The sequence below is a fragment of the Alexandromys fortis genome, unplaced genomic scaffold (assembly GCF_014885135.2).
Source record: "Alexandromys fortis isolate MF-2015 unplaced genomic scaffold, M_Fortis_MF-2015_v1.1 scaffold_165, whole genome shotgun sequence".
In the NCBI taxonomy this organism is placed as follows: Eukaryota; Metazoa; Chordata; class Mammalia; order Rodentia; family Cricetidae; genus Alexandromys; species Alexandromys fortis.
The window spans coordinates 747,483-773,689 of NW_026068038.1; the positions used below are offsets into that span (position 1 = coordinate 747,483).

The 26,207-nt window shown below is 53.5% G+C and overlaps 1 protein-coding gene and 1 long non-coding RNA gene across 4 annotated transcripts in view; one reads left to right on the plus strand and one right to left on the minus strand.

Moving 5' to 3' along the window:
• LOC126515516 (uncharacterized) overlaps positions 1-3,464 on the minus strand; it is a 10,652-nt gene extending 7,188 nt beyond the window's left edge. For both annotated transcript variants that reach the window (XR_007595864.1, XR_007595863.1), the window contains exons 1-2: positions 3,189-3,464; positions 133-230 (exon numbers count right to left, since the gene is read on the minus strand). This is a non-coding gene — a long non-coding RNA (uncharacterized lncRNA). The remainder of the gene's footprint in view (positions 1-132; positions 231-3,188) is intronic.
• Positions 1-26,207, plus strand: part of Gse1 (Gse1 coiled-coil protein) — a 336,446-nt gene that overhangs the window by 64,966 nt on the left and 245,273 nt on the right. The gene's annotated exons all lie outside the window — the stretch shown is intronic.

The window sequence follows — 26,207 nt, forward strand, 5'->3', positions numbered from 1 at the left end:
ATAGTTTAACATGGAGGACGGAAATAAGCAAGTTGCCTCTACCTGCCTTTCACTCTGTTGACCGACATAGGTGATGGCTTCTGAAGGACTGTGGGCACCTCCCTGTGGGACCTTCCCATGCTTCCTCCTTACCTTGAGGTGTCCAGATGGCCTCTCCAGAGCAAAAGAGGCAAGGAGGCAGTGTAATTGACTTGTCACGTTCAGACTGCTAGGCGGCCTGTCATCTGCGTCTGTAGAAGGGAGTGTGCATACGTGCGTGCTTGCATACATGCGTGTTTGGGGGGTCAAGTGTATGAGCATGTCTGTGGTGTGTGTATCTCTGTGTATATCTCTCTCTCCCTCTGTGTGTGTGTGTGTGTGTGTGTGTGTGTGTGTGTCTAGGACTGAACCACCCGTTCAACATCTCACCAACCAGCCAGCGTCAGGCCATTTCTCAGGGCTTTGGTGTCTGCTGAGCTGGCTCAGTTTTCAGGACTGATGGCTGAAGCTCAAAAAAGGCAAGAGTAGTGGTCCAGCCTGGGCGTCAAACCTTTGTCCCCTCACCTTCCCAGAGGGCTGCCTGCCAAAGGTCACATGCTCACTAGTGCCCACACCACCCCAGCTTTCGGGCATTCGGCCTTCAAGAGGCCAAGGCTCCCCAGGCCCAATGGGTGGTGATGTTTTTTCTATAGGCTTATGCCAGTGACAGCCATCGTCTGAGTGCCCCTTCCTCCTATGGCCTTAGCTGTCAGGACTCTGCCCCAGTGCGGGGTGGAGCCGCAGCAGTGGAGCCGGATTCTCCTATTTGCAGCCCTCTTCAGACATTTTCAGAATCTGGAAACAATTAAAGCGGCCCAGTGGGGGCTGATTGTACTCAGTCAAAGCGCCGGCTGTTGTATTTGTCAGATTGATGTTGCCGCGGGCTGGCTGCTTTGTTAGCGCTCAGTCCTGCGTGGGGCCTTGAAGGAACCGCACACTAGAGGGAGGAAAAATCCATCTAGTAATCTCAGAGGAGCAGCTCTGCCAGCTGGAGACATCATCGCCCTGGGTGTTTCCAGGGTGGGTGAGGTGCTGGAGGAGGGAGCGAGTGGCTTCTAAATGGGCCCGTCTGGTTTGCCAGACAGCCCATCCATTCTGGAGACAGAGAGAGAGATGGGAGCCTCGACCTGGACCTGCAGGCCGCCTGGCTGGGAGAGCTCACCCGGGTTAGGCAAGGCTGCTTGCTATTTCTTGGTCTCTTAAGGGCTCATCCCAGTCATGAGGAGTCAAAGGAATCACTCACTGGAGACCAGGAGGCCAGGGGAGGCTGCAGATCACCTCCATGGACCTCTGTCTAGGTTTGGTCTGTACCCCCCACCCCGACTCAGTGTCTCACAGGGAAGTAGAAGCTGAAAGGTGACACCCCCACCAAAGAAGCACCCTCAGACATATGACCGCCCCTCCCAGGAGGTCCCAGGGCTCCCAGCAGGATGGTGCTTTGGCAGCTCCCACAGAGGAACTGGCCTAACACCCCATTGGATGCTTCCTCTCAGCCTGTGTTCCCTCTTACACTTGTTCTGCTCAGCCAGTGGCTGCCTGTGGCCCTGTACAGTTAGTTCCCACGGCTCAGGGGAGGGAGGTATGTGCCATGTGCGTAGTCTGGTCCTGACTCACCCTTGGAGTCAGCAGTTGGGCTCTGGCAGGGGCCTGAAAGAAGGGACACCCCCAAGGCCTGACAACACTTTTTGTTTGTGTGTTTTCTTTTGTTTTCTTTGAAACAGGGTTTCTCTGTGTATCTTTGGCTGTCCTAGAACTCACTCTGTAGATCAGACTGACCTCGAATATACAGAGATCTGCCTGCCTCTGCCTCCCGAGTACTAGGATTAAAGGTGTGCGCCACCATGCCCGGTCTGACAGTCCTTTATTGAGAAGTTCACCTCTGCCCCATCCTAGAACCCAGAGGTCTGCAGAGGCCACACAACCACACTGTGTTCCCTTCATACTGTCTTGGGCAACCCTAAATTGTATCATCTTTGATTGCTCGGTCACACGAAGGATTGCATTCTGGTTAAAGTGATCTTTGTTCCGGGGGGGACCAGAGACACCCAGAACTTGATGGACCTGTGGCCAAGCCAGCACTTGTAGGTCATCTTGTACAGAAACTTCCTCCAAGCCCCCATGCCCCTCCCTCTGGTGGTGGAAGTGTGCTGTGTCACAGCCCTGTAGAAGCCCACATCCAGTGTATCACCCACCATTGTGCCGTGTGACCACCCTTGGGTCTGCGCAGACCATGTGACCATCCTTGGGTCTGTGCAGACCACATGACCACCCTTGGGTCTCTGCACACCACGTGACCACCCTTGGGTCTGTGCACACCACATGACCACCTTGGGTCTGTGCACACCACGTGACCACCCTTGGCTCTGCGCAGACCATGTGACCATCCTTGGGTCTGCGCAGACCATGTGACCACCCTTGGGTCTGTGCACACCACGTGACCATCCTTGGGTCTCTGCACACCACGTGACCACCCTTGGGTCTGTGCAGACCATGTGTGGCCAGGCTCCCCTCTCCTCACAGTTCTCCATGGCTGTTGTTATTTTTCCCTGTACCCTCTACACCAGTGGTTCTCAACCTTTCTAATTCTGTGACCCTTTAATACAATTCCTTATGCTGTGGTGACCCCAAACATAATATTTTCATTTTCATTGCTGCTAAGTGTAATTTTCCTATTGCTATGGATCATAATATAAATGTCTGTGTTTTCCGATGGTCTTAGGTGACCACCATGAGAGGGTTGTTTGACCCCTAAAGGGATCACGACCCACAGGTTGAGAACTGCTGCTCTGCACCCATGGGTGGGGGCGTGCTCTTGGAGTCTGCCCTTTGGGAACCTCTGCCTGAGCACTTGGGCCTCAGTATTTTGTATTAAAACCCTGGACAGCGTTTGGACTCTTGTTTAGAGTTCTGCCCAGTTCCCTTTTTAGGGGAAACTGGTTTGCATAGTCTCCCTGCTCCATCCCAGGTGTGCAGTGCCCCCATGCCCAGGTTGCAGCGCCCCCATGCCCAGTACCCACGGCACAGGCCCAACCTCCCAGGTCAGCAGGAGCCACCATCTCTTTGACCTGACCACCCCCCCCCACACACACACATACACATGGAAAAGCTGGGCATATGTTGTCCCCTGGCAGTGCCCCACCAGGTGTGGGCATGGAAGGAATGGCACATACCTGTAGTCAGCACTTAAGAGTCTGAGGCAGGAAGATTGACTCGAGTTCACGGTCAATTTCGGATACGTAGGGAGAGTGCCTAGGAGACTGTATCTCAAAACAAAACAAAACAAAACAAGGAAGTGAGTGAGTGGAGTTGTCCCTTTGGCATGGACCCAGTCAGCCAGTGTACAGTGTGGCTGAAGAGCCTGCAGCTCTCGCCACAGACCTGTTCAGGTTCAGCCTCCCCTTCACAGTTTGGGTCCAGTGCCAGGTACTTATTGAGCGTCTCTGGAACCCAGGGTCCCTGTTCTTTAGGAGGTAAGGGAGGAGCAGTTGGCAGACTGAACACCAGGCCATCTTGGAAGTCAGCCTGCACCCCATCCCACGATGGCACACTCTGTCATGTTGTCTACACTGGCAGAGTCCCACTCTGGGAACAGGGGTGCAGTTCACAGCACTGTCTGAGGCCGTGACAGGGAATGCCAGTGTCCGTTAGCAGATGGTGCATTCCCGGGAAGGTGTGTCCGTGCCCTGAGGGCTCACTCAGTTGTGAGGAGGCATGGCTTGTGATACAGTGTGGGTGCACCCCAAAGCATGATGGGAGAGGTCGAAGCCAGACACACTGCAAGCCATGCGATCTCATGGACTTGAAGTGCAGCCAGGGAGTGTGTGCCAGGAAAACCTGGGAGGTGCAGAGTTTCTTCCTGGCTTGTGAGAGCGTTCTAGAACAGGCAGAGGTAGCAGTTGTATGAGCGTGTGCATGTATCTAGCGCTGCTGGACCGTGTACTTTACTTCTCTGGGTGGCCAGCAGTCTAGATCCTCTGGAAAGAGTTGAAGAGGGTGCGGGGGATGGGACTCGGACAGGAACATGTTTGCTTCATATACCTATGCCTGAGATGGATTCCCAGCATGCCCTTGGTGGCTCACAACTATCTCTTAACAGGTGCTGGGGACCTGTCACCCCCTTCTGGCCTCTGTGGGCACTGTACATACATGGTCCACAGATATACATGCAGGCAAAACATAAAAATAAATCTTTAAATTAATATGTGTGTATGTGTATATGCACAGTGACTTGCATCTGTAACTCTAACATGGGGGAAGGGTGTGGAGACAACAGGATCCCTGGAGCTTAGCCTCGGCCTCCGTGAGAGACCCTGTCTCAGAACGCAGTATGGAGAAGTGATTGAGGAAGACACCTGCCATTGGCCTCTGGCTTCCACATACATGTGAATATGTGCATTGCATAAACATGGTCACACCCACACAGGAGAGGAGGGAAGTGTGCTGGCGTGTTAATTGCACCCAATAGAGATGGCAGCCTGGCCCCTAAGATCTGGTACAGCATAAGCTACAACCCAGGGCTCTAATGCCCGCACTGCTCACCAGGGACACTCTCAGGAGCGTGATGAACGCCAGGCTAGCTCCTCACTGGTGTTCTGCAGCAGGGCCTCACATCCCCTGGTGTCCAGCACCCGTCATGGATGAGCAGCTGGGTCTCAGTTGTGTTAGCAGGGCCCAAGCGCCTGCTCTCCTCTCACGGGGGATTGGCACTATCCCCAGGGGCTGGTTCAGGGAGACTGTTGTTTGTCCTCCCAGTCCTGCTCTGTGGCTGACGGAGGGATTCAGCCTTGTCTGCAGCCTCTGGGCACACAGTGTCCTGTCACAGCTTCCTGAAGCCCATGCTCCCCCCCCCGCCCCACCCCCGGCAGCTGTGCCCCCAGCAGTGTTCCTGTCAGACCTGAGCAATCACACACCTTCCTGTTGGGAGCCATGCATCTGTGGGAGACAGGACAGTAGCAGCTGCTGACCCCTGCTGAGGGGTCCCTGCCTTCATGCAAAGGAGGATTCAAGTCTCACCTTGACAGTGTTCAGTGTGTGTGTGTGTGTGGGGGGGTCCTAAGGTCAAATTCCAGAGGTCTGTCGTGGATGTAGGAAACCTGAGAACTGAACAGGGGTTCTGAAAGATCCCACCTCAAGCCCAGAGTCCCGACCCAGGTGCAAGCTGGGCAAGGGTGAAGCAGGTGCCAATTCCCATGCCCCCAGTAGATGGCGCCCACGCCCTGAAAAGGAAGCTTGTCTGGGAAGGTGGGGGAGGGGCAGCTGGCTGTATCCTCCCCTCCCCCCTTTATTCTTGCACAGATAGGTTTAGTGACTGGCAGAGCGAGAGAGGGTTCTTCTTACATACTTGGATCTTGTGGTTCCATCTTAGCCATGGGCAGCATGGGGAGTGACCATGTTGGCACAGTGGGTGTCCCGTATACAGGCAAACCTACTAGGTTCCCTGCCGAGGTTCACATTTCCAAGTTGTCGATGGGTAAACACAGAGAGGTACATTCACTTGTCTAAGGTCACACAGCTGAGAGCACAACCCTACATTGCGGGGCAGTGGGAGGCTTTTGCTGGAAGCTGGCTCCATGCCATTCAAACACCCTGACCAGATTTCTCTGCTTAGTCTCCAGAGCTGGTGCTGCTGAAGAGGGGGGAGCAGGAAGGTGGAGGCTCCAGGCACATGCCCTGAGATGTCAGAACTATTACACAGTGGACAGGAAGTCTGCTCAAAACGTGCCGGGTCAAAGTTGTGACCCCATTTTAGAGATGTGTCTGCGGGTAGGGGTGTCAGGCCCTGGCTGAGGCCCAGATGGGTGAAGGCTTTTGGGCCCCCTGAGGCATAGGGCCACTTTCCTGTGACCCAGTTCGGTACAGTGTTCTGCTGAGACCTTTTCTTGCTCCTGAGCCCTGAGACCCAGCTGGCAAGCGGTATGGGAAAGGCTTTAGCAACCCCTCATCCGAGGCTGGGTGCTCCAAGCCCTGTCGGCAGTGTTTATTTTTGTTTGCAGGGTGTTTGTTTTGGTTTGGATTGGTTTGGTTTTTCAAGACAGGATTTCTCTGTGTGTAGCCCTGGCTGTCTTGGAACTCACTCTATAGACCAGGCTAGTTTGAACTCACAGAGATCCTCCTGCCTCTGCCTCCCGAGTGTTGGGATTCAGTTCTACCTGGCTTGTTTATGTGTTTCTATACTTATTTTGAGTAGCATTGAGGAAGAGGACATTGGATTTAATACTGCAGATTTTTTTAAAAATTCACTTGAGGCGGATGTAGTGGTGCACACCTTAAATCCCAACACTTGGGAGGCAGAAGCAGACAGATCTCTGGTCTACATAGCAAGTTCCAGGACAACCAGTGCTACACAGAGAAACCCTATCTCAAAAAAAATAAAAAATAAAAAATTACTTGAGACAAGAGTGGGTCCCTTATAAACAGGAACTCACAGAAACTTGATATTTTGAATACAGATTTCCTGGGGTATTTAAAATATATTCTCAAGTGTTTGTGTGCCCTGGTGCTCATGTGGCCGTCAGAGGATAATCTGTGGGAGTTGGGTCTCTCCTCCCGCGTGGGTTCAGAGTGTGAACTCAGGTTGTCTGCTTGTCAGCGGCTGTCTTATTTATTGACCCATCTAGTTGGCCCTGGCATGTTTTTATTTGTGTTTGTTTAATGCAAACATGGGCTGGAGAGATGGCTCGTTGGTGAAGAGCACTTGTTTTTACAGAGGACCTGGGTTCGATTCCCAGCACCCACATGGTGGCTCACGGCCATTTGTAACTCCAGTTCCAGGGGATCTGGCCCCCTCTCCTGACCTTCTTGGGTTCCAGGCACACACATAATACATAGGCATAAATGCAGGCTAAACATTCATATACATAAAATAAAATAACAAGTAAATAAAAATATAAACAAGCAAGCATAGTGAAGTACAGTGCTGCTTCCAGGTAGCCAGTGGAGCTGCGGAGAGGAGACCACCAGTTCAGCTGCCTCTGCGGCAGTGCCTTGGGGTGGGTAGGGGTCACAGCTGTCACTCTGCAGCCTTCTCCATTGGCCAGCAGCCTGCAGCTCATTCAAAGCAGTTCTGTGGCCCTGTGCCTCAGTTTCCCCTTCACTCTGTCTGGTGTGCCCTGCCTATGCCATGGGGCTATGAGCATCAGATCAGACATGCACAGGCACTGTTCTGATTGGTGAGGGGGGTATTTATTGTGTTTTATATGTATGTATGTATTGGTGTGTGTGTGTGTGTGTGTGTGTGTGTGTGTGTGTGCCATGTAATGCAGTAACTGCAGAGGTCAGAAGAGGTCATCAGATCCCCCTGGGAATGGAGTTACAGGCAGTTATGAGCCGCCCTATGTGGATTCTGGGAACCAAACTTGGGTCCTCTGGAAAAGCAGCCAGCACTCTTAACCACACAGCCATCTCTCCAGCCCAAGGCTTCCCTTGGCTTCCTTGCCTTTATCTAGGAGGCTCCAGGTTTTCCTTGCCTAGATTAAGAGTGGAGGCTTAAGGGAAGCCGGGTTCCTGATGGAGGAGCTAAATGCAGACAGGAGGCTGTGGCTTGGCAGCCTTTTCTCTGCAGTGTGGTGCCAGGGCCCAGCAGTCACTCTGTGCTCTGCACCCACAGATCTGAGGGGAGCTGGCTCTGTTCAGGTTCCAGAACATTCCAGTCTTCTGTCCCTGAACAGCCTCCCAGCACGTGGTTGGCTGAGGTGGGCAGGCTCTTCCGTGCAGATAGATGTGTGTGTGGAGGTCTGGGGAAAGTGCAAGGCTCTGCTGCCCATTGACTAAGACCTTGAACAAGGCCCCCTCTGCTCCAGGCTGAGACTCACTGGCCAAATCAGCATGAAGGCTCCACTTCTACAATGAGGGAGCATTGCAGGAGCGCCCCACCCCCAGGGACTCAGGGTGGACCCCGCTAGGCCACGTGGTCTCCTTTATTTGCTGTGTCCCCTCCCCCCACAGTATTGTGATTCCATTACAAAATCTGTCACCTTTGCCAGCACCTTCCCATATGGCATGTCCTCTGAGCACACTGCTTGCACATCTGTCTGTCTTGGAAAGCCAGGCAGAAGAGGTGGTGCAAGTAGGTGACAGAGTCCTGTGGCCGGAGCTGGTGGCCAAGGTGGTCTTGCCCGCCTAGGTCCTCCTGGCAGGTTCAGCTTCCGGGCCACTCTGAGGTCACCGAGCAGCCAGGAGAGTGGCCAGGTGACCCTGCTGCCCTACACGTCCTTTTGTGAAGACACAGGAGAAGCCTAGGAAGATCGTGGCTGATACGCCCACCATACAAAGAGTCCTTTGAACACAGATGATGTGGACTGCCCAGCCGGTGGGCACTCCTGTCAGCCCTGAGCCCCACGGGGTAGCTGAGGCCTGGGAAGTGCGAGGGCCATCCTGCCAGGTCCCCATTCTTATGCTACAAAGGACAGGCCACTCAATGGTGGCTGGTGGTGCTCACACCCCGCCCAGCTTCCAGCTCCCAGCTGCAGCCTCAAGTTAATTAACCCTCCCAGCACCTCTCCAAAGGAGCTAATTAGGACTCAGATCTCCTCCGTGGGTGGCTAAACCAAGGCCCAGGGGGCAGAGGGAGGGCAGGAAGCAGAGCCTGGGCTCACAGCCTTGCATTGAGGGGTCCTGGAGCCCCCAGCTACTTTCAGAGAATCCAATTTTGTTGTTTTCTTCTGAAAGGTATTCACTGTGCTCCCCAAATGGGGAGTCCTAAGAACTGAGACTGCTCCAAGCTGGTGTTCACGGCAGAGCTCAGGTGTGGCCCTGACAGTGAGAGGGCAGAGGGGACCAAGAAGCTCTGCAGGCTGTGAGTGATGTCTGGATCCCTGCTCCTTTTGAACCTCCACTCCAGAAGTTCCAAAAGGAAGCTCAGTAGAGCTATGTCTGTCACAGGAATGGGGCCACTCTCACTGTGGTGGGTCAGGGTCTCTCTCCAGAAGCCCTAGGATCTCGGGCTGGCTACTGTCAGCAGGACATTCTCTCCTGTAGGCCTTGGGGCAGTGTGTGTTTGCTGTGGGACTAAGGTGACAGGGAGGCTGGGCTTGAGGAAGGCCAGCTTGTAGGATGGTCACATACTTTCACTGTTTCTTCAGCCTCCGGCAGGGTTGGTTGATGTCAAGGCCTATCTCCCCCAGGCTTGTAAAGTTGCCCCCGTACCCCCAGGTCCTGACCTGGGGTCCTTGCTTATTCTAAGGGCACGGAAATCTCAGACTCTTGGTGTCAGAGACGACAGGCAGTTAAGGTTCCCATGTCTGGTTGCTTTGGGACCCTGGAGGAAAGGGGGCTGTGTGACTGTCTCCTTGATCAGATGTACCCACAAACTTTCAGTTTTCCGTTGGAGTTTATCCTGAACTAGATTTCCTCTCTTTTCTGTCTACCATGCTATTCTTTTTCTTAATACTGAGGATGGAACCCAGGGCCCCACGCCTGCCGGGCAAGTGCTCGACCACTGAGCCATGTTCCCCAACGCTTTTTCTATTTTTATTTTGAAATGGAGTCTTACTGAGCAGTTCAGGCTGTTTTTGAATTCACACTATAGTCTGGGCTAGCCTTGAACTCACTCTGTAGCCCAGGCTAGCCTTTAATATGTGGTCCCCAGCCTCTGAGTAGGTATGAGCATAGATCTGTACCTGTCACTGTGCTCACCTGTCTGTTCAGCACCTTTTTTTTTGTTTTGTTTTGTTTTTGTTTTTCGAGACAGGGTTTCTCTGTAGCTTTGGTGCCTGTCCCGGAACTAGCTCTGGTAGACCAGGCTGGCCTCGAACTCACAGAGATCCACCTGCCTCTGCCTCCCGAGTGCTGGGGTTAAAGGCGTGCGCCACCACCTCTCGGCTCTGTTCAGCATCTTACATATTTTCTGCACCAGGGTTTTCTGAGGCCACATACATGGCTCTGCCCTCATTGCAGGTGGATCTCTGGTTAAGAGCCATGGTATAAGGTTTCCATCATTAGTATTGCGTGTCTCATTAACCCCACACCAAGTGGCCTAAACATTTGTACTCATGAATCTGAGGGGTGAGCCTAGGAGTGGCCCCTCTGTCCCTTAAGCTGGGTTTTCCTGGGAGGTGGCTATTAAGTACCCTGGGCCTGGATACATTCCTGTAGTTACCTGGGAAAGTGTGTCTTTGGGGTGCTCTCATATGGTGCATAAGACTCCTGGCCACCTAGGTCCCTCTAAGGCAGCTGCTGTGTTATCTCCAGAACCCAGCCTGTGGCAGCCAGGCCTTCCTCCTATCATGGTCCAGATCCTTGGCCCACAGTGAGACCTCAGGAGCCCAAATAAGTTGCTGTGATACTTCTGAGAGCCAGGCCAGGTTAGCCAGGTCTTCCTCTGTCATAGTCCAGGTTCCTGGACACCAGTCCCTCTCCCATCCCACAGTGCTCTGTGCTGACCCCACATCCCTCTCCACACTTATTCTAACCCAGTGCTGGGGCCAGGCATGGCTTCAGGGAGTGGCTAATGGCTTAGGCCCTAGCCTTGCAGCTCTGTTTACTTTCTTGGTGGGTCTCTCTCTCTCCTCCTTCTCTCTCTTCCTCTCCCTTTACCCCTCTTCCTCTTCTCTCCTCTGTCTCTGTCTCTGTTTCTGTCTCTCTCCTTCCCTCCCTCTCCTCTCCTGTCTCTCTCTGTCTCTCTCTGTCTCTCTCTCTCTCTGTCTCTCTCTCTCTCTCTCTCTCTCTCTCTCTCTCTCTCTCTCTCTCTCTCNCTCTCTCTCTCTCTCTCTCTCTCTCTCTCTCTCTCTCTCTCTCTCTCTCTCTCTCTCTCTCTCTCTCTCTCTCTCTCTCTCTCTCTCTCTCCTGCTCCCTCTCTTTCTCTTTCCCTCTGCCTGGACTGTGGGTGACTATGAGACACTGCAGGGCTAAGGGCTGGGGGTACCAGGCCAAGGTACACCTGAGATACGATCAGAATGGGTGTCTGAGGGCACCTAGAGGCAGCCCTTAGTCACCTTTGCTAGGGTGGCCCTCAGAACCTGCCGTCAAGGTCACCCTGTGCAGCCTCACTGAGGCTGCTTCCTGGCTGATCTGCAGCAGCAGTCCTGAGTGCCACAGCCAGATCTCGTTCTTGGTGCTTTGACTTCAGTCAGCTCCCATAATGAACAAAGATGCCTGCAGGATAGACACAACCCCGTTTTATAAATCCATCTCACAGACCAGGAAACTGAGGCCTGGAGACATCAGCCATCACCTAAGGGCACGTAGCCAGGGCATAGTGCAACTAGACTCACACTCAGGCACAGACAAATGTGGGTGGCATACACTTACTATCCTATGCTTGGGAGGCTGAGGCAGAACTGAGGGGTCCAGGCCAGCCGGCTGCATAGTGAAGTCCTATCTCAAAAAGAAGAAAAAGCAACAGTCATAATGGCTCCAGTCCACCCTCATCCCCCACTGCTCTCTGCCTAGGTCCTATTGGGTCCATCTTCTTATCCTTGAATCTCAGTTCAGATCTGTGAGGACAGGGGGAGGTACCCTGCCACACTGACAGCCAGCTGTGCAGCTTCCAGACGCCTGGCTCAGGTGACAGCAACGCAGGTCGGAGGCCTGGAGAACTGAGAGACAGTGACTGGGCGTGTGCTGGCTGTCACCGCAGGATGGCTCTTGGTGTATAATCACTTCCTACAGTGCAGGGACAAAGAACATGACAGGCAGAGGGATCTAACAGAGGAGACGGGAGGGCAGAGCCGGATGAGGGGGTGAGGTCTCTCTGCGGGGTGGCGTGGCCTCTGCTCACATCTGCGTGGCAGGTGGCAGGTGCAAGCCGCTGGCAGGATACCTGAGCTCTGCAAGCTGCATGCCCCAGGCCCCGGGACTCTTGTTGCAGCATAAAGCACAGGGTTTTCCTGGGCACCAATTAAGGGTTGCGCTGATGGCGCTTGTAGGAGAGGTAAGAACCTGCCTGCCGTCTGGATTCTCAGCCCACCTCTGTGGCGGGAGATCATGGCTCACGGTGGGATATGATTACAGAGTGGCAGCGAGTGTGGGGAGATGGTGGCCCTGGGTGATGGCACAAGACTGGCAGGGCTGGCCCCCTCTTCTGCCGCACACCCCTGTCATTAACCGATGCCAGGGACTCACCCTCTGGGGCAGGGGCTCGCTCTTGCTTACTGGGTGGGGCAGGCCAGGCTTTGAAACACAGAATTTTAAGATCGGAAATAGAAAACCATTTGCAAACAGCCCATAATGATAGTTCCAGGTAAGAGTCCTCACAATGCCCAGACCTGTGGGTAGGGCTATGAGGCAAGAGTGTCATCCTGAAGCGTCTCTAAATATTGTTTACTATTTTGTGGATGGTTTGTTATTGTGGTTTGTGTCTGAGACTATGTAGCCCAGGCTGGAACTCACTATCCTCCTGTCTCAGCCTCCTGAATGCTTTAAACTCGTTCATTTCTAAGGGAAATTAGTCACTTTCAACCTGGCAGATGCCACAAACACGTGATGGCTATCACTAAGGTAGAACAGAGGGCTCCATGGGTCTCCAGTGTGAGGTTCTGAGGTGATGTGGCATTACCTCTGTGGGACTGTGCTGTAGACAGCTACTTCGTGAAGTGGAAGTCATAGTGTTGTCGTTGGAGGACCAGGTTCTGATTTGGTGGGTGTCTTAGTTAGAGTTCCTATTACTGTGAAGAGACACCATTACTGCAGCAACTCTATAATGGAAAATATTCAACTGGGGCTGGCTTACGGTTCAGAGGTTTAGTTCGTTGTCATCATGACAAGTTCTACATCTTGATCTGTAGGCAGCAGCAGGATACTGATACACTAGGTCTAGCTTGAGCACATGAGACCCCAAAGCCCGCCTCCACAGTAACACACTTCCTCTAACAAGGCCATACCTACTCCAGTAAGGCCACATCTCCTAGTAGTGCCACTGCCTATAGGCCAAGCATTCAAACACATGAGGCTATGGGGGCCATTCCTATTCAAACCACCAGAGTGGGTGTGATCAACCTATCAGTACACTTGGAAGTGCACCGGCAATTACAGCAGCATCCCAGCTTGAGGGAACGCCGAGACTTGCTCTGGTCTTATGTGCAGTGAGGCCAGGAAGGTCGCCACAAAACACCTCTGGCTCCCAACTTTGTCATGAGGACCCACACAGGCCTTGGCCCGCCTCTGAGTGGGCAGCTGCAGCAGGGACAATGTGAGTTGCTAGTGGGCGCCAGGGTGGGATACATGAGGGCCCCAGTCTGTCCTGCAGACCCCCCGATGAAGCCTCGCCTGTCTGCAGCTGCTCCCTCCTGAGTGCATACCCCAGGCAAATGTGTGAACCTCTCTCACCAGACCAGGAGGTCAGTGGGCTTCAGGAGGCAGAGTCAATGTCAGCCATGGCCTGCTTTCAGGGCCATGGGGAGCCTCTTTCTGTTCCCCTCCTCCTGCGTTCAGGACAGTTGGTCTATGGGTTGTCAGCAGCCTGCTGTGCCCCTGCCAGGTGACTCACTGGAGATGGGGATATTTATTTGAAGCAGCACAATAGTTGACTCCAGGAAATAAAAGGGAAGCATCCACATCTGCGGGTTCAGTGGGGTCACTGTGTCCCAGAAGTCACAGCTGGTGCTGACTTCACTGAGTTGGGGACCTAGTGGCTAGAAGGTGTGCCCAGAGGCAGTCTGTTCATGGGAGATAGTCTTCCAGGATCTTTGTTAAGGCGCTAGCCTCAGAAGCCGGAACCTGCTGATGGGTTCAGATGTGACACTTGCAGCCATGGTTGTCAGCAGCTCAGCTTGCGAGCGCGAGCGCTTCTTGGGCACAGTGGCCCACTTATTGATTAGGTTAGCGGTCGAACCCTTGGGCTGCATTGATTTTTTTTTTCTTGAAAGATGAAGGATTTGGACTGTTTGAGCATCTGTTCTGATGTCACGGGAGGTGTAAGCCAGGTGAGTTTGTATTGTCAGTTGGAGAGGCACATTTGAGACCCTCTGCAGAGGGCTGGCTGCTGAGGAGGGATGAATGACTGCCTGATGACCTCCCAGGGCACAGAGGTCGCTCTAAGTCCTCTGCGTTGGTACCACCACAGAAAGCCCAAGGGCGTCCCCTGCCTGCATGCTTGCTCCTCTGGCCTCACTTTGTCTTCCCTGGGTCTTGGGATGGGGATTAGCTGGCGGAGGCAGATGCGTGTTCCGTGGCGGCACGGAAAGCTGGCTTGTGCGAGGGACCAGCTGGAGGCTGAGCACTGGGGTCTGTCTGAGGCAGATGGCGGTGTCAGATTTGGCTCTTGGAAATTGTGCAAGACACGCTTGGCGGGACTCGGTGGCCTGGTCTCTCGGGTGGCCTGAGTTGCTGGGCCTCTGCTGCCTGGCCTGCAGCGCCTGTGTATGGCGCTGTGGGTCTTCCTGAAAGTCCTAGAAGCTAAATGACACTCAGGTCCTTCCAGTGACCACAGCCCATTTGGGACCAGCCTGCCCCCGCTTCCCACCTCAGGTCTCACCTCCCCATGCTCACCTTTTATCCCAGCTGCTTGTGTTGCTGCTTGTGGACAGACAGTCGCTACCTCAGGGCCTTTATGCCTGTCAGGCCCTCTACCAAATGTCACTCATTCCCTTACTTGCTCACCCTGAGATCCCCATCTTGGGGCCCACTACACTCCTTAGTGTGTGTGGCTGACCTGCTCTGTGTCACCTGAGGACCTGGTCTGCCCTTCTGACCCCTGCTGAGCCCCACAAGCCCTGTGGGCCCTGGGTTGGCCTAGAGTAATGGTTGTATATGACAGACATTCAGTAAATGCTTGTGGAAGGAAGAAATGAAGGTGACCAAGACCTAAGTACCACCAGGCCCTGTCTGTGGAAATAGGCCCTGCCCTGCATTTGTTTCAGAAACTTAGAGCTTGAGCCGGGCGGTGGTGGCACACACCTTTAATCCCAGCACTCGGGAGGCAGAGGCAGGCGGATCTCTGTGAGTTCGAGACCAGCCTGGTTTACAAGAGCTAGTTCCAGGACAGGCTCCAAAACCACAGAGAAACCCTGTCTCGAAAAACCAAAAAAAAAAAAAAAAAAAAAAAAAAAAAAAAAAAAACAAAAAAAAAAAAAAAAAAAAAAAAAAAAAAAAAAAAAAAGAAAAAAAAGAAAAAGAAAAAGAAAAGAAAGAAACTTAGAGCTTGGTAGAATCCTCAGGATGGACAGACAGACAAACAGGTGGGTGGGTGTGCAGGAGGTGGCCCTTCCGGCCTGACCAGCACCCCCTAAAGCCTGGCAAATGGCAGGGGAAGGTAGGCCTTGCCTTTGTTCTGGACTGTCTGGCCCCAGATCATTCATGGAAGGGGGAAGAGGCTTAGGCTTGAGTCTCTGAAGGAAACGGGACCCAAACACCTAGTGTGGAATGTAGGAGAGACCGTCTCTCAGGGTGGGCTGAGGGGAAGGCTGGTTGGTGTCTTGCTCCTGGGTAGAGAGTGCTGTGGGCAATGAGGAACAGTTCAAGCCAGGGTGCGTTCCCTGTGAGGGGTGTCAGGCCTCCACCAGAGTAGTGGCTTGGCCTGTTGTGACCAAGGAGAGCGGCTTGAGTATAGACCTCTGTGGATGGCATTGGACCTTTCCTTCCTGGTATAGCTGAGGACTCCGGGACCCAGCAGGGTGACTGTCCCTCCTCAGTGTCCAGCACCACCTTCACCTGGCCCTGGTCTGTAGCTGCCGCACAAGCGAGTCTCTTTGCTGCCACTGAGGTGTGTGGCCTGCAGAGAACAAGGGGTGTGCCATCAGCTCTGCCACTCGTTTGTGCCAGGACTGCCACGTGCAGCTGCGTGTGTCACACTACACAAGGCTGTCGGCTGAGATCCAGGCTGCACACGGTACAGCAGGTCATGTATCCTGGGGCTAGGGCGAGCTCTTCTTCTTCATGCCTCTCCGTAGTAACCCATGAGAACAGCCAGCCATGCACAAAGCCATAATGGCACCGAGACAGATGCAAGGAAGATGGGATGTGGCCTTGCACACACCATCCTGAAGTTTCTGGGTTACTTCCTGTGGGCAGGGTTTCTCTGTGTAACCCTAGCTGTCCTGGAAACAGCTCTGTAGACCAGACCGGCCTCGAACTCAGAGATTCGCCGGCCTCTGCTAGGGTTAAAGGCATGTGCCTCTACAGTCTGGTTGCTTCCTGTTTCCTTATACTGTGGCATCTTCTCCGCCCCGCAGCATCACCAGCTCACACAGTGGGCAACACAAAGTGTGACCCCAGTGAAGGGACCAGAAACCGCGGGCTCTTCAGCTGCCCAGATCTGAGGGAGGGCCGTGCAGTGGTTTCTCTTCTTGTTTCTTTGAAAATGTTTTAGTATTTGTGTGAGTGTGTGTGGGGGGGGTGTAGTGTGTTTGTGTATATGTGTATATGTGTGTGTGGTGTGTAGTGTGTGTTAGGTATGTAGTATGTGTGTGTTAGGTATGTAGTGTGTGTTTGTGTGTGTGGTATGTAGTATATATGTGTGGTGTGTAGTGTGTGTTAGGTATGTAGTGTGTGTGTTTGTGTGTGTGGTATGCAGTATATATGTATGGTGTGTGTGTGGTGTGTGTTAGGTATGTAGTGTGTGGTATGTAGTATGTGTGTATGTGTGTATGGTATGTAGTGTGTGTGTGTACGTGTGGTGTATAGTATATGTGTGGTATATAGTATGTGTATGTGTGTTTCAAACATACTATGGTGCTTGTTTAGAAGTCAAAGGACAGCTTGCAGGAGTCTGTCCTTCTACCCCGTGGATTCCAGGACTGGAACTCAGGTCATCAGGTTTGGTAACATGCACCTTTACCCACTGAGCTATTCTGCTGGTCCCATGATTTCAACAGTAACAGACTGGAACCCTGCCAGTTGCCTGTGTGGGGTGGGATGGGGTGGGGTGGAGGTGTCTTTGGCATCACCCTGTGCACAGATGTGGGAACTGAGGCAAAGTGAGTGTGTCACTTGCTCACTTGGAAGCCTGAAGTTGGCCTGGCTCTGGGATAGAGGAACAGAGTCAGGAAGCCAGGCTGCCTCTCTTCTTCCTCTCCTTGAAGTTCCTGACCTGGCCAGCGGTCACCTCAGAAGAGAGCCTCTGGGCTTGCTGCCTTGACAGCACTGTTTTACCTTCCTGAAGCAAGTGAGCAACAGTTTTGAATTCTTGTCTTTTAGGAGCTCTGCTCCATCCCTCCCTGGTATCCAGACTTCCCTGTCCTGTCCTGTCCTGTGTGTTCTGCCCCTGGGTTGAAGGAAGAGCTGTCCACTCCAGCAGGCATTGTGGGGAGCTGGCTGCACCCTGGGGCCACATCCCAGCCTGACTCAGCCCTGCTCCTGGAATTGCTTCTGGAGGTCCTGACAAGAAGGGGTTGTCATTTCTCCGCTTGACAGTTAGGGAAAACTGAGGCCCAAGGCTTACCTGGGGTCTCACAACTGGAGGACAGCAGGTGCCCCTGCCCCTGGATGTCTAATGGTGTACACACACTCAGTGCCCATGCTGCCTGCCTATGTCTGGACACTCTTCTCTCATCTAACTAGTGCTTCCCAGACATGGATTTTGACTGTCATGAGGCGGGGGGGGGGGGGGGGGGGGGGGNGGGGGGGGGGGGGGGGGGGGGGGGGGGGGGGGGGGGGGGGGGGGGGGGGGGGGCGGGGGGGGGGCTCAGGAGGTCGCTGGCCAGCACAGCGTGGTGATGGGGATCCCACCTCCATGTCTACTGGAGGGATGTGAACCTGTAGTGTCCAGTATTCCCACTAGGGGGCGCTGAAGTTGCAGGCATATTAACAGACAAACGCTGGATACCCAGGGCCAGAGGCCACCATGCTCTGCAGGGTAACCTTTGGAGGAGCCAGAGACCCTGGAGATAGGGAGGATTGTGCTAAGCTGGGGATGGAGCGGCATGGGGTGAGGCATTTGCAGTTCTCTGAAACATCTATCTAAATGTTGCGGGGCTCTTTGGCACTAATGGTTCCCAATGATGCCTGACACGGCTGGGCTGTGTGCACCTCCTCATGGGTTTGTCTTCCCTCTGTCATCGTAGGTCGTCAGAAAAGGAGGGTGGTGGGTCAGGGAGGAGCCAAGATCAACTTCCTTCATCTGCTCCAGTGGAACATGACATGTGTATACTGGCTGGTTTTTATGTCAACTTAACACAAGCACTGTAGTCATTGGAGAGGAGGGAACCTCAACTGAGAAAATGTCTCCATAAGATCAGGCTGCGGGCAAATCTGCAGGGCGTTTTTTTTTTTTTTTTAATTACCGGCTGATGTTGGATGGCCTCGTCTATTATGAGTGGTGCCATCCCTGGGCTGGTGGTCCTGGGTTCTATAAGAAAGCAGGCTGAGCTTGCCATGGGGACCAAGCCAGTGAGCAGCTCCCCTCCATGGCCTCTGCATCAGCTCCTGCTTCCAGGTTCCTGCCCTGACTTCACCTGGAAGTGTAAACAGAAGAAACCCTTCCTGCAGAAGCTGCTTGTGGTCGTGGTGTTTATCATAGTACTAGAACCCCAAACTAGCTGTGCGCAGTGGTGGTGCACACCTTTAATCCCAGCACTCAGGAGGCAGAGGCAAACGGAGCTCTATGAGTTCGGGGTCAGCCTGCTCTACAGAGTGAGTTTCAGAACAGCCAAGACTGATTCACAGAGAAACCCTGTCTCTAAAACACAAAAGTAAAAACAAAACAAAACAAAAACCCTAACTAAGACAGTATGTCTCCAGATCATGTTAGAATCGCAGGTCTGACCAGGCCTGGGACTCTGCATTCTTGACACTTGGGTTGCACAGTAGCTGTGTTTTCCCTGCATCCCAAACACGGGGGAGGGGGCAGTCCAGGGCCTGGGTGAAGCTTGTCCTGGGATGCCTTCTCATCCCTGTGGGTAGCCAAGAGAAAGCCAGCTGGCTGCACACCCACCTCTGCCTTCAGAGAGGGAAGGAAGCCAGGTGAATGTCATTCAGTGGGGACCAAGTCTGTAGTCGCCTGGCTCTGGACACCTGCAAATCGCCTTTGATTTTAGATTTCAAGTGGAGCCTGTAAGGTGGCGTGGCCCACTCTGCCCTGCAGAAGTTAAAGTTTAAACACTGTACTTAAGTTGACATATGCTCACTGTGTGGAGATATATAGCGTTAAGACTTACATTTTGGCTCTGTGCAACATGGGAACAGAAATACATTTGCTGAGGGCAACCCACGCCTCTGTCTCATTCTCAAACATTGCCCTGTTCCTTCTCAGCGTCGCCCTGTCTCCTGTCAGCATTGCCCTGTCCCCTCTCAGAGTTGCCCTGTCCCCTACCACTCCTGTGAAGCAAACACACTGTGTGAGTCAGTGTCCTCATCCCGTGAAGACACCGTGACCACAGCAACTTTTATAAAAGAAAGCATTTCATTGGGGGCTGACTTGTGCTTCAGAGGTTCAGTCCATTATCATCTTGGCGTGACAACTTCATGGCACGCAGGCAGACATGGGGCTGGACAGGTAGCTGAGAGTTCTACATATCGGTGATTGGCAGTTAGCAAGAAGAGAGAGACACTGGGCCCGGCTTGAGCATCTGAAACCTCAAAGCCCACCACCGGTGACACACTTCCTCCCACAAAGCCACACCCATTCCAGCAAGGCCACACCTCCTAACAGTGCCACTCCCTAATGTGCCTATGGGGGCTGGGGGCCCTTTTCATTCAAACCACCACACTTAACTTTTAAAAAGCTGTTTATTTTTTTGAGACAGCATCTCAGGTAGCCCAGGCCGGTCCCAAATTTACTATATAGTTAAAGATGACCTTGAACTCCTGATCCTCTTGCCTCTGCCTCCTGAGTGGTGCCGTGACAGGTGTGTGCCACCATACCCCGGTTATACAGTGCTAGAGATGGAACCCTAGGGCTTCACCTGTGCTACGCGAGCATTCTACCCATTGAGCCCAGCCCCCTGTGCAACCCTGGGAGGGCTCATAATGTTCGGATTCAGGGTTCTTCTGAGCCTCTCAGGTGCTGTAACTACAGGCCTGTGCCACCCCATCCTCTTCAGGTTGACTTCTTGTTTTGACCTTTGGCCTCTTATGGAATTTTCCTATCAACAGAATCGCCCACCTCTGACCTTTTGTATCTGATTTCTTTCATGAAGCATCGTGTGTTCTGGGTTCATCTGTGTTGTATAGGGTCAGTGTTTTGCCTTTTTCTTGGCCGAGTGGTACAGACAAATCTGGCTGGCCATCTCACAAGTTGTGTTTTCTGCGCTGGGCTGTAGACCAAGCGTTTCCACCTTTCCTCTTGTGTTGACACCGGCCCCCACCATACTGTGTGTGACATGACTGAGATTTTACACAGTTCAGCGTCTTGGCTGTGGCCCCCTCATAGTGTGTGGCCAAGCTGGGCTTCGCCCAGGCACTTGGGCAAGGCCTCCCAGAATTTAGGATGTGGCAAGGTGAAGGGGAGGAAGACACCGCCAGTTACAGCAGGAAGCCAGCTCTGACATGTCTGTAAGCCTGTGTCTTGAACGCGGTGTGGAAACAGTGGGGCCAGGGTGCTGCCTCCCTTCCATCTTGGTTCTAGCTAGGAGCTCTGAGGTGGCCCAAACCCTTCCTGGTGCCCCAGGGCCTGGCTAGGTGCCTTCTCCTCTCCTTGTGGCATTTGGGTACAGAGCGGCTGCCAAGCCTGTTGTAGGAATGTTCATGGTTAAACCTCCCAGGTCTAGCGCAAGCTTAGTTTTACAAGCCATTTGGGTCCAGCAAAGTGATACCCTCCACAGGGAGTGTTTGCTCATAACCCGAGCAGCTGGCTGAAGCAGCCTGTGCTCTGCCCAGAGGGCTTCAGCAAATTCCTGGGGACAGATGAAGAAGCCCTCAGAATGGGTAGTCCCTGGAGGCCAGGCCCCCGATACCCACAGTTCCTGGAAGGTATAGACCCTTGACATCCACGGATGCAGGCACTTTTGTCCCCAGTGGGAGGAGCATCCACCCAGATGAAAAGGTGATGATGGCTTAGAAGACAGTCTGTCCTGGGGGGAGGTATGGAGGGGACAGTGCTGGGGCAAGCCCAGCTTCTCTACTGTCCTGTTTACTCCTGTGGGGACGGTGATGTCTGATTGATATTCCCCTCTGCATCTCTGTTACTGTCATTTGTGTGGTGACCTACCCTGGCAGCTGGACTGTCTCCCCAGGGTCCCTAGCTTGGTCAGGGCCATGGAGTGAGATCACCCTTCTAGCCCGTGACCCAGGCCCTGGCTTTCATGCCCTGTTGCATGAACCGAAGACTCGGGACACAGGACCATGTCCTGCCTGCCTTTCCACCTAGCCTGGGAGGCCAAACATACCAGGACACTGTGCGGACCTCATGCTCTGTGTCCAGCTGGGGGGCCCAGGCATCTGTCCTGACCAGTTCTTTAGAGGAGAGCCCTCTAGAGCAGGGCATGTTCTGGGGTGTCTGCCTGCCCACGTACATGCTCAGCCCCAGGCAGATTGTGCTCTTTCTGTTTCCTATCTGAATGTCATGTGTTTGGGGTGGGGTGGGGGCTCTGGGAAGGGAAAGAAAAGGTAAAAGAGAAGCAGGGCGGGGGAGAGCTAAAGGAGGAGGGAGGGAGAGACTGCCTGAACGCGCGCTCTAATCTTCTCCCCAGCGGTTCAGCTTTCAGGAGCCCCAATTAATCATTATTAATTTAATCCGGAATGACTCAGCCACGTTCTGACAGAGACCAGCCAGGATTTATCCCACCTGTTCAGGGACAACCTTATCAGAATTCAATGGGTCGTCATTGCCTAAGTGAGGCCCCTCATGGATCTGTCTGTGGGGATTTACTGAGGCCAATAGCTTTCAGGGCATCTATGCATCTTCTCCAGGGCTGAGTCAGGTGGCCACAAGGCTGCAGGGCTCGGGCTTCCTACTGGAATTACTGGGAGGGGCCCAGGATTTTGCATTTCTCATAGGGGTGGGGACTCCTCTTAACACAGGAATGTGTGAGCTCCCCAAGGTCCGTACTTGGCTTTCTGTAGTAGGCAGGCAGGCGGCATTAGCTGCTTTAACAAATAGCTCCACATCTGCAGTGGTTCCTGTAGTGAACGTGTTCATATTTTTTAGCCAGGCATGGTGATGGTGCAGGCCTGTAATCCCAGAACGTGGGAGGCTACAGCAGGAGGATCACAAGTTTGAGGTCAGCACAGGGCCCTTTGAAGGGATAGCATTGTGACTGCAATGCTTGCCACGAAAACATCCAGCTGGATGTGTGTGCTGTGTGTGTGTGCTCTGTGTGTGTGCGCTTGTGTGTGCTCTGTGTGTGCACCGTGTGTGTGTGAGCGTGTGTGTGTGCACTGTGTGTGTATGTGTGCTCTGTGTGTGTAATCCTGGCAGTAATGAGGTAGACAGGAGGATAGATCCCTGGGGCTCAGTGGCCACCCAGGCAAATCTGCTTACCAAGTTCCAGGCCACTGAGAGGGACCTTGTCTCAAAACCTAAGGTAGACGGCTCCCGAGGGAGGTTCGCAGGGAGCAGCCTCTGGTCTCCATCTCTGTATGTGCACAAATACATGTACATGTGCCTCGAACAAAAACCGCATATCCTTGCTGACATTGTGGTCCAGGAAGTGGCCCTAGAGCCCTGGCCCTGTGTCTCCTGGGTCCCAAGGTTCCCACTGTGTTCCAGCTGGCCAGTGATGCAGGGAATATGGGCAGTAGTGACAGCTTCCCCTTGTCCTGCAGTAGGAAGTGCTGTGTGGCCCTATCAGAGGAAGGAGAAGGACATGGTGCCCACCATCTGTCTGGGCCCGGGCCTAGAATGTTCCTGGCAATCAGAAGAGGTAGCCAAGTAACCCGGGGTCTTCCCCGTGGCCTGTGGCATTGCTCTTGGCTGTCGCACTGTTGGACCATCTGCATCTCCAGCCCCAGTTCCAGTCATGTAGAGGTCGGGAAGTGGGCCCATCTTTGGGGTTCTCTGCTGAGTCACACCCATCTGTTCTACCATGGAGCTGGCTGGGCGTGGCTGCCCTCCGGTGGTCAGCGGAGGTGCTGCTCCTTCCTGTCTCCTGCACGAAGCACTCCCTGCCACCAGAGGGCGCAGGAGTGCGCTCCTCTGCACTGACCCTGTGGTTTCAGTTACCCAAGCACATAGGCAAGACGCATGAGGTGGCTGTTACTTGACCAGACCCTGCTGTGTACCAGTGATTGATGTCTGCACTCATTCCTTGGCCCTCCATAGCACCCACTGTGTGCACATTCAGGTTGCTCCCATTTTACAGTTAAGGAAACTGAGGTGTCAGGAGGAGCTGGCACCTTCCAGGCAAAGGCTGTGGAGTGTGTAGGGGAGGAGGAGCTGGTGGCATGGTGGCATGCACCTGCAGCTTGTTGCTTTCTGAGGTCCCTGAATGTTGGTCTGACTGGAATCACCCATGAGGCCAGGAGGCCTCCCAGGAATTGTGGGCATCCTCTCTCAACCTACTGTAAGGGGGAAGTTCTTACCCATTTATTAAGGGTTGACTCTTCCTCCCAACCCTCTATGGCTGGGCGTGGTGGGACCCAGTCAGGAAGAGAAAACAAATCCAGACTGTAGTAATTACTTTTCTCTTTGCTCTGACAAAATATCCAAGAAAAGCAAGGTAAGGAAGGAAGGGTTAGTTTTATCTCACGGTTTGAGAGTGTAGTCCATCAGGGCAGGGGAGGCATGGTGGCAGGAGCGGGAGGCAGCTGGTCACATGACACCCAGCCAGGAAGCAGAGATGAACACTGGTGCCAAGCTCACCTTCTCCAGTCTGGGACCACATCCCGTGCTGTGGTGCCACCCTCATTCTGAGTGAGTTGTTCCTCCTCGATGAACTCAATCTAGAGATTTCCTCCCAAATACGCTCAGAGACTTTGCCGAGTCTGATCTTGTCACGCGACAGCCAGTAGGCACCGTTACAAATATTGACCCTCAAAGTGGTCTTCGAGAGGAAGCCCCGCTGGATCGCCCATGGACATCCAAAAAGCAAACGTATTTTGCTGAGCCTGTTTACATGGGCTACTTTAGAGTTACTTTGGAGGCAGAGGCGAGGAGATTGTGAGTTCAAGGCCTGCCTGGACAACTTGGACCGTTTACTGAGACTGTCTCTAATAATCATAATCATAACGATAATACGCTTAAAAAGAGCTAGGGATGTAGCTCAGGGATAAAGGACACACCTGTATGCATGAAGTCCTGGGTTCAGTATCCAGGACAGTGTCCAAAAAGCAAACAAAAACAAAACACCAAAAAAAAAAAAAAAAAAAAAAACCAGCTATGGGCTAGCAAGATAGCTTAATTGGACGGGGTGTGCTTCCTGTTAAGACTGATGACCTGAGTTCAGTCCCCAGGACCCAGCTCTCTGAGTTGTCCTCTGAACTTCTCTTGTACACAGTGGTACATGCAAACATATACACACCACACAAATAAGCGGATGAATGACTAAATAAATAAATGTAATTTTTTAAAAAGTGACTATGTGTTTTCATTGATGCTCTGCCTGCGCAAGTCCGACCGGTTCACGGCCTTGAATTCTGTCTGCTTCCATTCAGTCCGTCTAAAGCTGAAGACTTCGACCAGAAACCATTTTGGGGTCACCAGGTCAAGGTCCGCTCCTTAGATCCTAGATGGCTGTTAACCACGACCCACAGAGGAGGTTCCCGGCTGGCCTGCATGGTCACAGGGGAAATGCTAGCCTCTGGTACAATTAGACTTTCCCCAGCTCATGCTCCTGGCTCTGTCTGGTGACAGGTCACAGATACAGCTTCATGGGACTTCAAAGCTGACCTGGGATTAGCATTTGACTACAGGCCAGGAGGCTGCATTTATGACCTGATCTTGGCTGCCTATGGATTGGTGAGGCCCTAGAGATGGAATGATGGCCAGGTGGGCAGATTCAAGTTAACACCTTCCTTCCTTCCTTCCTTCCTTCCTTCCTTCCTTCCTTCCTTCCTTCCTTCCTTCCTTCCTTCCTTCCTTCCTTCCTTCCTTCCGTCTTTTAGTGCTGAGACTGCAGCCCAGGAGCCTTCAACATGCCAGGCACACACTGCGCCCCAGCCTTTAACTAACTGTATTGCAACTGTAGAAAGGAGGCCGTGGATGGAGCTCAGTTGGCAGAGTGCTCACCTGGCATGTGCAAAGCTCTCGGTTTGATCCCCAGCACCCCACTAGCTGCGCAGGGTGGTGTGAGCCTGTAATCATAGCCCTGAGGAGGTAGAGGCAGGAGGATCGGAAATCCAAAGTCATCCTCAGCCACACAGCAAATCCTAGGCTTCCTGGACCTCGTGAGAGCCTGTCCCAAAAACAAGGAATGCCAAGGAATGCCGCTGTGGTCGGCTGGGTCCATCGGCTGCTGTGAGCTGCCCGGAAGCAGCATTCCTGCCATCAGGGCCTGTCCTTCCTGCTGCCCCCTGCAGACACTATTGAAGATGAATGCTCTGTTGTTCATTCCTGCCTCCAAGCTGGCTCTCGGGGGCCTGTGCTGTAGAGCCGACCGTCGGACAGGCCTGTGATAGGCAGTGGACGGGCGGCTGGCAGCCTGGGGCGGGGGACTCCTGGGGCTGGGTGACACACCCGAGAAGTGTCCATTGTGCCTGGCAGCTGATGTGGCTACAGCTGGCTAAGTAACAGCTACCCCTCCCTCGCCCACCCCGGGGCTCAGGAACAAGCATCTCTTCTTACAAAAAATAAAAAAAAATAAAAAAAGGAGAACTGACAGGGGTCACGGCCGAGCTTTCCACATGACCTGCCTGGGAACAGAGCGCGTCTTTGTTAATCCAGCCGCCTGTCAGTCGGCCTCTGAGCTGCATAAGCCACTTAGCACAGCCTCACCCCTGACCCGCCCCACTGTCCCTGCTGGCCCAGGCTCTGAAGCCCTGCAGGGCTTGGCCTCCTGCCAGCTGCCCTGCAGCTGCTCCCGAGGCCCCCAGGCCTCACTCACTGGCCCACCATACAAGAGAGGACCCTGGACAGGCTCCCCTGGAGCGGTGACGTCACTGTTGGGGGCCTGACCACCTCCAAGATGGCAATAGCAGCCTATGGCCCCCTCGAAGGTTGTGGGATGGAACTGTCCATCGGGATCAAGCGACCACTGTTCCCTGGGAACTCTGTGTTACATTGTTCATCCCCACCCCTGTGAGGGGCCTCCCATCTCCTCAGACACCCACCCTGCGCTGTCGTTTGCCTCCTCCTCGCTTGCTTTATCTCCCACCAGGACACCTGGACTTTCCTGGTTGAGGGGCTCCAGCTGGTCAGTTTGGGGGGTTTCCAGCGCAAGAGCCCAGGGGAACTTTTGACCACCTGGAAAACTAGGTTAGACCTAGCCAGGGCCCCAGTGCCA